This window comes from Ochotona princeps, chromosome 1 (assembly GCF_030435755.1).
Source record: "Ochotona princeps isolate mOchPri1 chromosome 1, mOchPri1.hap1, whole genome shotgun sequence".
In the NCBI taxonomy this organism is placed as follows: Eukaryota; Metazoa; Chordata; class Mammalia; order Lagomorpha; family Ochotonidae; genus Ochotona; species Ochotona princeps.
This window is the reverse complement of record NC_080832.1, coordinates 85,759,750-85,770,312: the sequence shown is the minus strand read 5'-3', so window position 1 is coordinate 85,770,312 and position 10,563 is coordinate 85,759,750.

Below are 10,563 nucleotides of genomic sequence, written 5' to 3'. Positions count from 1 at the left end.
GAGTCTCAGCTTGGTGATGATTTCATCAAGAAACAGAAAACGACAAATACCCTGATACAAACACCAGAGAAGATAGGCAAGAGGAAGGTGTCTTCCTCGGGAAGTGGCGAGTTGTTTGCCACCTATTAATCACAAATCATTTTTCTTTGCATTAATACTAGTCAGAGGCTTGGAAGCTTGCCTGAAGTCAGATTCCAAGAAGGGTCACTGGCACAAGAGACAGAAGTGACCTGCATACAGTTCATTGAAAATGCATACTGTGAAAAAGCAATGCATACATTTTAAAGATTCCTTGCGCCAAAATAAACATCTTTCAACTCCATTTTCCAAGAACTTTTTTGACATCTCACAAAAATGCCTTCATTTTCTTCGGGGGAAAATTGATAGGTAAATAAAAAGCCAATGCAGAAATAAAAATCCAAGCTACTTAAAAAATAAAGATAGAATTCTGTTTACATATTAAGCAGTGTCTTCAGGCTGCAAGAACATAGTCACAGAGCCAAGAATGAGAGATGTGTTATGTGCAGGGGAAAGACATGAAATTGAAGTTGCTCAGAATGCTGAAAGGAGCTCTCAAGTGGAATTGAAAGGAAAGGCAGAGAAAAACGCAAACTGGAGCTGAAGTAGCTCAAATGGAAATCAGCATGCCCATGGTGTATTTCCTAAAACCTCTTCGGTCAAGTAGAACAAAATAGCAAAGAAGCAATAAGAGAATAAATGACCTAGAATTATTGGCCTCACCAAGCATAACCTGCTACATAGGTTTGGCTTCTAGAGCAGAGGAAGAGAAATTGCAGCCCCACAAGACTTTCATCATCAAAGACAGCCTTTTAAGCATTTTATCTAGCAGGACGCTGTAGAACATGTAAAATGTTATGACAACAGTGGCAGAAATAAACAATAGAAATCGATCCCTTGGCACAATATTGGAAAATGCCATTTGGCTACACATTTGTACCATAATAAAATTGTCCATAAATACACTCTGTAAACATAGAAGGTGAGAAAATAGCTTTGATGTTATAACTAGAGGCTAAATGATAGGCCATGTGTATGTTATTGTGAATAGTTATTTTTAAAAACACACACACATTGGTTAACGCTTGTTGAATTACAAATAACCACAAGAAACTGAAAGATTTTTTAAAAAGCCTCAGGGTTTTCCTCCTTAGCCTTCAGAACCTAGCACATTCACTTCATTACTCTGTGTGCGGTTACTCTGGCTGTAAATTCAGTTGTAATTTGTACAGGAGCAACTCAGGTGCTATATCAGTTTCTGTGGTTTTCTTAAAGGAGAAACAGTAAAGTTACAATGCAAGACTTTTCATGAACTGTATTGTCCATACATTCACTTCTCGCTGCCGACCATACTCTGATCACAGTGCATGCCCACTGCTTCCAGTTGCTTCTCAAGCAAGCCCCACATCTAGAAACTTACCCTGGTACCTCCAGCTACATGATTCTCAATCTTATCATTCACAGGCAAAATTAGGTACATGAAATCATGTTACATTTGGTTTCATAGGTGAAAGAGTCTAACAAACAAAGCAAGGGAGTTAAAATTGGAAAACTAGACTTGAGTTCTTGTTACAGTTCTTGTGTCCTTTTACAACTGAGACTGTTTTTTCTCTTGCCCAATGGACACTTCCCTGGGAGGTTCATCATGGGATTCAATGGTTAATTCAGGTGGCACAGCTCATAAGACCAAAGTGTTCTATAACAGTAATGATGGCTCCAGAAATATTTAAGCAGCAACTATCACATTCAGCACACTCTTTTGAACACTGCATAGTAATCAGTCCTGCCAATTCCGAGGGACCTTAACATACAGTAGGAGAATGAAACACAGGATAGTAAGTGCCTTAAGCAATATCCCAGAGCTGCAACTCAACTGAATATTCATAAGATAGTTAGTCTCCTGAGGTGTAACACAATGAGTTACTATCTCTTGAGAAGAATAAACTAATAACACCAGCAATACAAGACATTCATGATAAGTACTGCAAAGATCTGGCATCAGATGGAGCAACATGTGAAGCCCTTGTGGAGATTCAGCTGAGCTGAGCAAACAACTACCAAGAGATTAACAGCAAGGTTAGCCATTCTGCTGTGACATAGCAGAAACCCAGATGTTGCCTCTCACAGCAGAGAGAAAAGAACTGCCTCAACAGATAGGGTGCTAATGAAGAGGAACACCTAGGACCATGCTCAGGGGAAGACATTATCTAGAAAAAGTAGGTTTGTTTGCTCATTTATAACATAATAACTAGCACTTGTGTGGTAATTACCATATTCTGGGTATTGGTCTAAATTTTACCAGTATTAAACTCATCACTTACATAAAGTCATGAAAAGTTGGTGCAATTGCTCCAACTTCTTATGAAGTTGGATGGAGGATGACACTTAGATGGAAGTTGGGAAGGAGTTGGAAGTTGGGAAGGAGGATGACACTGAGATGGAAAGAACTGATGATACAATGGATCCAAAACCAGAGCCAATAGAGAGCCACACTGATAGACAAGAGGATGCTGTCAGAGCTCAGCCTGTGAACAACTCAGGGACGGATGATGTATGTTCCTTTCTATACTACTCTGTGACCTCTCTGCCATGGGCATTGTCATGCTTTTTTTTAAGGTTCAGTTAAAGGCACAGTTACTGAGAGAGTAGGAGAGAGCAAAACAGGGAAAGAGAAAGACAGATAATCTTCCAGCTGCTGGGTCTGTTCAGGTCTCCCATGGGGTTCAGAGGCCCAAGTGCTTGGGCCATCTTCAGCTGTGTTCCCAGGAACATCGGCAGGGAACTGGATCAGAAGTGGAGCACCTAGGCCTGGTATGGGTTGCCAGTGTTACAGGCAGTGGATTAACCCACTGTACCACAATGTAGTTTTGTCATTTTTGTAAATCAGAAAACTAAACAACATAAAAATAACAGATCACTTCGGTAATTCATATTCTAGCTTTAATATATTCCTATTTCTTCCATATAAAAATAGGATTTCCAGTTAACTTTGCAAGAGTAGGAAGAAAAGCTTTTGTTTCCTTGACCTTACCATCCAGTGCCTGTCATGTGTGAGTATGCGCATCCATGTATTTTTACAGGCAACAACATAAACCCAACCCAACTGACTCTTGTAAGTATTACCCCAAATTTGTCTTTATGCCACTAACTATCCCACATGACTGTCCTTACGTACTTTTAGGATCTGCTTTGAATTATTTCCCTTCACTCTGCTTCTTTTCCACTGTTGACTTCTATGCCTACAACCTCTGCACTTGGACCTTAGAAAATAGGGAAACTCCCCTAGAGCTAGCCAGATGCACTGTTATTGGTTCTTATTTAAGTAATAATTTGATCCTTGTGCTTCCTTACCATTTTCACAGGCTGAATTATAAATTAAATTGCTGCATTTTACATTCAAAGTAAATAAGTTTGCCTTGGAGTAGGAATTATGGTGCAGTAAATGTAGCCACCACCTGTAAAACCAGGAGCATACAAGAGCATACAAGGAGTTCCAGCTATCTGGCTTCTAATCCATCTCGCTGCTGGTACCTTTGGGAAAGCAGTGAAAAATGGTCCGAGTGCTCAGGTCCCCGCACCCACATGGAAGACACTGATGGAATTTCAGGCTCCTTGCCATTTGGAGAGTGAACCAGTGGATGAAAGATTCTCTCTCTCTTTGTCATTTCTCTTTCCCTATACCACCACCTTCCCTGCTTCTCTTTTTCTCTCTCTCTCTCTCTCTCCCCTCTCTCTCTCTCTTGCTTTCATTCTCTTACTCTACCTTTAAAATACAGAAAATAAATCTTTAAAAAATAATTTAGTTTTCCATCAAGCTATTGACTCCTGAAAGTGGTTGTTGTTACTTTCATTTAAGGGAGAAAAAAATAAAAGTAGCCTTTTAAATTGTTAAATTTACACGAAAAAAAGTGTACATATTTGTGGGATACCAAGTGATGCTCAGTATGTTGAATAATATTCAAAATAAAGTAAATATATGTATTTCCTCATGATTTCTTTGGGTTAAGAGCATTCAAAAACACTTCTTTTAGCTTATCATGCTACTGTCTCCAAATTTGTTATTCTAGCCTTTCACCTCCTTCCTTCTTAGCAAACTCAACCCTGGTTTTCCTTTTATTCCTTTGAGAAATAGTCATTTTGCCTTCCTCACTATTGCTTGTCAAAAATCAAAGAAGGGGCTAGGTATGGGCATTTGGCTTAGAAGTTAAGATGCTACGTGGAAAGCTCCTATCCTGTAACAGATTGTCTAGATTCAGGCCCTGGCTCTGCCTCTGCCTTAATGTAGACCCTGGAAGGCAACAGATTATGGCTCAAGAACGTGGGCTTCTGCTACTCATAAGAAACTTGGATTGATTTCCCAGCCCCTGAATTAGTCCTAGCCACATGGGGCCTTTGGTCAGTGAATCACCACACCAGAGCTCTGTTTCTCTGCCTCTTAAACACATAAGAAAATAGATAAATATATAGAATTAAAAAGTTAAGCAAAGAAATCAATATTTCCAATTTTCATGCAGGGCAAGCACTTTCTCAAAGAATCAATGCCTGGAAAAACGGATAGCCTTATGGGAAGAATAAACACAAGCCTTTCACCTCTCTTCACATGCAGACCTTCGTATGTACATATTTTTTACACACCCACAAAAGATGTTTAGGGGTGCATCTTCCTCACGCTTCTGTTCAAAAGTAGGAGGCTCCTTTAAAAAGTCACAAGAGAAACCACTTCAAGCAGAACGTAGGTTTCACTTTCAGTATAATTGCATGGAAGCTGCTCCACGTGACCTGATGTTTTGAAAATACATGTTCTCTCATTGATTTGATTCATCAGAGCCCTGGCAGTTGTTAGAAAGAGCTTATCAGAGTCACTTGGGGATCTTTTTAAACAGTCAAAAGCTTGGGTCCATGCTCAAACACACAGATGTAATGAATTTGAGATACACTGGAGGTATCTGTGTAATTCTTAAGTGCACTGCACCCATCCTTTTCCCTACCCCCTTTCCAGATAGGTTGATAACCACTGGTATAGAGCCAGTATAAAAAGCCAGAAAATCTGGGGTGTGTTGCATTCGTTTGTATTCCCTGCGGATCTTGGGATACATTCTAGATCTAGTTTCTTCTTCATTGAGTTAAGTGTGTATATGAAATTAAAATTGAGTCAAAAACTATGCACCAAATTATCTCTTTCTTTTCTAAAAATACGTAAACATTAAATTAAAGCACCATCCCCAAGACTGCCCAAGAGACTAACCAAGCAACCTGACCTAGATATCTTTGAACTATTATCGATGTTATCACTATACTTGTTAACGAGGTAGCAAAGTAATTTGGAAGGGAAAGTTATCACTACATGCTAATAGGAATCTGAGCAAAGAAAGCAAGAGAAGCCTATCGCTGCTGAAAATAATTAGGGTGCAGTGTGGTACTTAAAAAAGATCATTCTAAGAGGTTACACAATTCTGACCTTGAACATCAAAATGAGGTTCTTTGGGATATGAGAAGTATTTCATGCTTCAGTTCCTAGTTTCCAAATATTTAGCAGATCAATAGTTAAGAAGTTAAAATGTAAAATGTTCATATTAAAATACAAAACTTTTCATCCTTTAATTACTAGTGAACACTGAAGAATCACATCTCGATTTGGAAACTGCAAACTTAATATAAATCACACATCTAAGTCTTAGAAGGTCCAGCAGAGATCATCTTTATCCAGATGCATGGTTTGTTTTGCTTTGCTTTGTTTGCAGAGGTATTTCATTCCTAGTTTGTTTCATTTTCAAGTTAGGTGATTATATTAAATCCTTTTTCTTAAAGGGCAAAGTTTTACTTCCTGAAATGTACAAAAGGCAATGAAACACAATTCAGTCAGAGTGACACTTTGTCATGCAGCATTTGAAGGCTTAGATCTGTGTCATGCAACAACATGTGCTATCTTTGCTAATATTCACATATTATCCTACAAATATGTAAACATATCCAGGATAACCAACCAATTCATCCCAGTTTGCCTGTATAGTACTTTCCAAGTTCGAACACCAGAAAGTCCATCTCCTAGAAATTGCCCTTCAATGCCTTCTTAGGCAAATAGAGATGGTTAGTTACTCCCAAAATAACTGGTCCCAGAATCCAGTCTCAAGTATAATTTACAGTGAATTTATTCTCATCCACCAGGCAAGCTATTCGTAACTGATATTCATAAATAATACATGCTCAAGAGGACCAGATTGATCTCAGCCTCATGGAAGAATTCCCATTATGCCTTCCATGTGTTATCTGCAATCATCTCAATAATGCTGTAAGATAACTGCCATTGTCCCGACATTATAGTATAAAGAAATGAACTATTTGGGGAATTAAATGGCCCAAGACACTCTGGTATAAGGGGTAGAATTACATACTCAATCTACTCACTCTCTATCTCTTGTATTCTAAAGTCTATCTGTCTTATGAAGGAGGGAATTTGATCAGCATTACAGAAAATCTAAGTAATAAAATACAGAGGAGGAATTGAAACAAAAAAATCAAAATTTATCCATAGTCTATCAAACAACGGAGAAGTAAAAGACAACAAGCACTTAGCACTTAATTGGTGGATTGCAAATTGTCCAAAGTCCAATTTACAGATGTTTTATAGCAAACTTTTATTTATTTATTTATTCATTTATTTATTTGTTTGTTTTTGAAGAAGCAGATTTTATGGCGAAAAGGAGAGATAGAGAAAGACCTTTTGTTCTTTAGCCACTAGACTACTGTGCCAGGCCCACATATGATCATTACATTAGGTTGTATTTTAGTTGATTATTTAAAGTTTACTATAGAGGCCTAATGTGATGATCCATGACTGAAGTCCTCCTCGCCTTACAAGTTTTGGGATCCCATATAGGTACCAGGTCACATCCCAGCTGTTCCACTTCCCATCCTGCTTCCTGTTTATGGCTTGGGAAAGCAGTAGAAGAGAGCCCAAAGAAGCTCCTGGCTCCTGGCTTTGGATCAGCTCAGCTCTGGCCATTGCGGCCACTTGGGGAGTGAACCAGCAGATAGGAGACCTCTCTGTCTCACCTTCTTTCTGTAAATCTGACTTTCCAATAAAAATAAATACACCTCTAAAAATAATGCTATGTATGAAATGTTTTATTTAGTTATTTCACCTCAGAGTGTTTTTTTTCCTATGTACATTTTTGCATTTTTATCAGTCCTACTACCTATGAAGAAAAACAAAATCATAAAACTAGTATTTAAGAACTGTTTGAATTTATAAGTTAAACCCTTATGATGTGGCTGTTTTTCGGTACATATTTAAATGAGTTCAACCAGCTCATACATTTGGACCAACATGGTTTCAAGTATATGGCTACAAGTTTGCCATTTTTACTTGATATTCTTATTTGCTCCATATCAGTTTTGTTGACTCCCCCGTTCACTGATGCTTGTAAAAGTTTGTACTGAATAAGATTTCCTACTGGTAGCCACATTTGAAGAAAAGAAACTCATATTCCTCAGTGTCATAGGGGAATGAAGCCAGACCACCTGTGACACGTAAATTACAAGGTCTCCACGTGAATTCCTCACAGGATAACTTACAGACTCTGCAGTGTTGACCTTGGATTTATTTTTTTAAGATGTGCTCTTATTTCACCCTTTCTTAAGGTTATTCAACAGCTTCTTAAAATTTTAAAATACCAGCAGAACTGTCAAACTATTGGATTTACAAGTGAAAGGATAAACAATCAATTCTAAAATTGTCAGGATTTCCTAGGATTTGATTAACGTATACAGCCTTTGCTTATACACCTAACAAGCAGTAGGTTTTCTTGTCTGCTTATTTCCTTTTCTTTGTTTGTTATGATTGCTACTTTATACTTGCCTTTGGGGATACCATCACCTAATGAAGTGTTAACCACGTATAAAATAAATTAATAAGTGTGGAAAAATAAAACTAAGTAAACTAAAGTAAAATTGTCAGGGTCTCAACCAAAGTCTCTAATTGTGTGGCTTATCAAACACTACTACCTTATTGAAACGTTCAGTAAAATGTCTTTAGAATAACATTTTCTTCCACCTCTAGGCTAACTTCTTCTCTGAAAATATCTGGACTTGGTACATTTTTCTGAGGAAAAAATGTGTACAGTCTTAGCGTTAGTACAAAATGAAACCACTGAAATGTTACGGACAATCAAAAATGAACACAGGTGTTCCTTGTCAGCTTTTATCAACTAGCCATGACAGCATGAGTATAACTGGATTACATATTCTCTAAATGATTTGTAAGGTTTCCTGGTAGCATGAATGACTACCTGTAAACTTCACGTGCAAACTGAATGAACTCTCACAGCATCTTAAACAGTTATTTGTGGACTTGTAGAGTTGGGACCAGGAAGTCAACTCACTGACCAACTGATGAAAAATCTAAAAAAAAAAAAAAAAAAAAGCAAAAGCAAATTAGGAACCAAGTAGATTTAGCCTGTGCTAAGAGTGTTCACACTTTTTAAAAAATCCTTATACCTTTTATGTCTGCACTATCAGAAAACAAAAATAAGAGGACTCTAATGAAACAAAAACAAACCAAATGTTGTAATTGCCACACCTGTAAACTCCTGAAAATCTCTGTGATTGTATTTATAAGTTTGGTTAATCAGTATGCAGAAGTGTTGCCTCTTAAATTACATTCTGTCTCTTCCTCATGATATGTAAGATGAACTTTATTCCAGGAACTCAGGAAAAAGAGATGGATATTCCAACTAGTGACACAAATTATGCCATGTAAAACCAAAAAAAAAAAAAAAAGATTCTAAAATGAATAAAATCACAGCTTTCACAAAAACCAAATGCAAAAGATTAAAAACTAGTCACTATTTCCAAATGCAAAGTTAGTACAAGCCAACACAGATGTGTAATTGTACATTTCAGGTCATGTTTTCTGTTTACCTATGCTCTTGTTTAGGCCAGTCATTGTCCACTAGGGAGCAAGAGTGGACATAAATGGACAAGTTAATTGCCCAGGCTATTACAATGCCCATAGTTTCATAGTATGAGTGAAGTTTCAAATTAAAATTACTAATTAGTATTTTTAAGGTCACATTATTTCACTAAAACTTGAAAATTAATGTTTTTAATTATTTTCCCCTTCCTCCCTTTTCATTTTGCTCACACCATTTTCCCTCATCAGGATAGTGTAGTCATTTAGTGACAGTGACAAGTTTCACAATCTGATATTCTGATAATTAAGCGTCTTGTGGCATGGTAGGTTTAGGAAACACTAGAAAATCTAGTAACATACTGTCAATGTATATTGAACTGCTTTGTGGGGAGTTGTATTTGGGAGTAGAGGTGTACTGAAACACATCTTCACTTCTTGATGTGCTAATGTCCATTATACAGTTCATCTACAAGAATACATGCATATAATTGTTTATTCATTTATCTATTAATTTCATACTTTACATGAAGGTCACTTGATATGAGAGAGAACATTATGATATTTGTCATTTCTGGGCTTATTTTGCTGAGCATAGTGGTCCCCAGTTAGGATATTATTTCCAATGGCAGAATTTCATTCTTTTTTTTTTAAAGATTTATTCATTTTATTACAGCCAGATATACAGAGAGGAGGAGGAGAAACAAAGAGGAAGATCTTCTGTCTGATGACTCACTCCCCAAGTGAGCCGCAACGGGCCGGTGCGCGCCGATCCGAAGCCGGGAACCTGGAATCTCCTCCGGGTCTCCCATGCGGGTGCAGTGTCCCAATGTATTTGGGCTATCCTCAACTGCTTTCCCAGGCCACAAGCAGGGAGCTGGATGGGAAGTGGAGCTGCCGGGATCAGAACCGGCGCCCATATGGGATCCCGGGGCTTTCAAGGAGAGGACTTTAGCCACTAGGCCACGCCGCCAGGCCCAATTTCATTCTTTTTTATGGCTGAGTAGAATTCCATAAAGTGGATGTATCACAGTTTCCTTATCCATCCATCTATCAATGGGCATCCATGTTGCTTCGATGTGTTTGTTACCATGGATAGTGCTGCTATATTTACAGCAGTTGCAAGTCATACACTCATTGGCGGATTTTACTTCCTTTGGATATATTCCCATTAGCAGGATATTTTTATCATAGGATACATTACTTTTCCATTGAGCACTCTCCATACTGATTTTCACAGCTTGCTGTGATTTCCACAGCTTGCTGTTATTATTGGTACACTATTCAGAGTAACCAAAAATGAAATCAGTCTAGGTATTTATCCATAGATCAATGGATATGAAACTGTGAAATACATATATTATAGAATATTATTCAATCAAAATGAATGAAACTGGAGGTCATTATGTTAACTGAAGTAAGTCATACACAAAAAGACAAGTCAGTTGTCATCTGAGATATTTGCAAATAAAATCTAGTTGAACTTAGAATAGTGGTTTAGGGAGTCTGGAATTATAGGGAAAGGAGAAGATAGTGCAAGGTTGCATTGCAAGTACTGAAACAAAGTCATGTAGAATTTACATTCTAGTGTTCCAGAGCACAGGATTTGACTGTCTCTCACATTAAGCTATTTACTG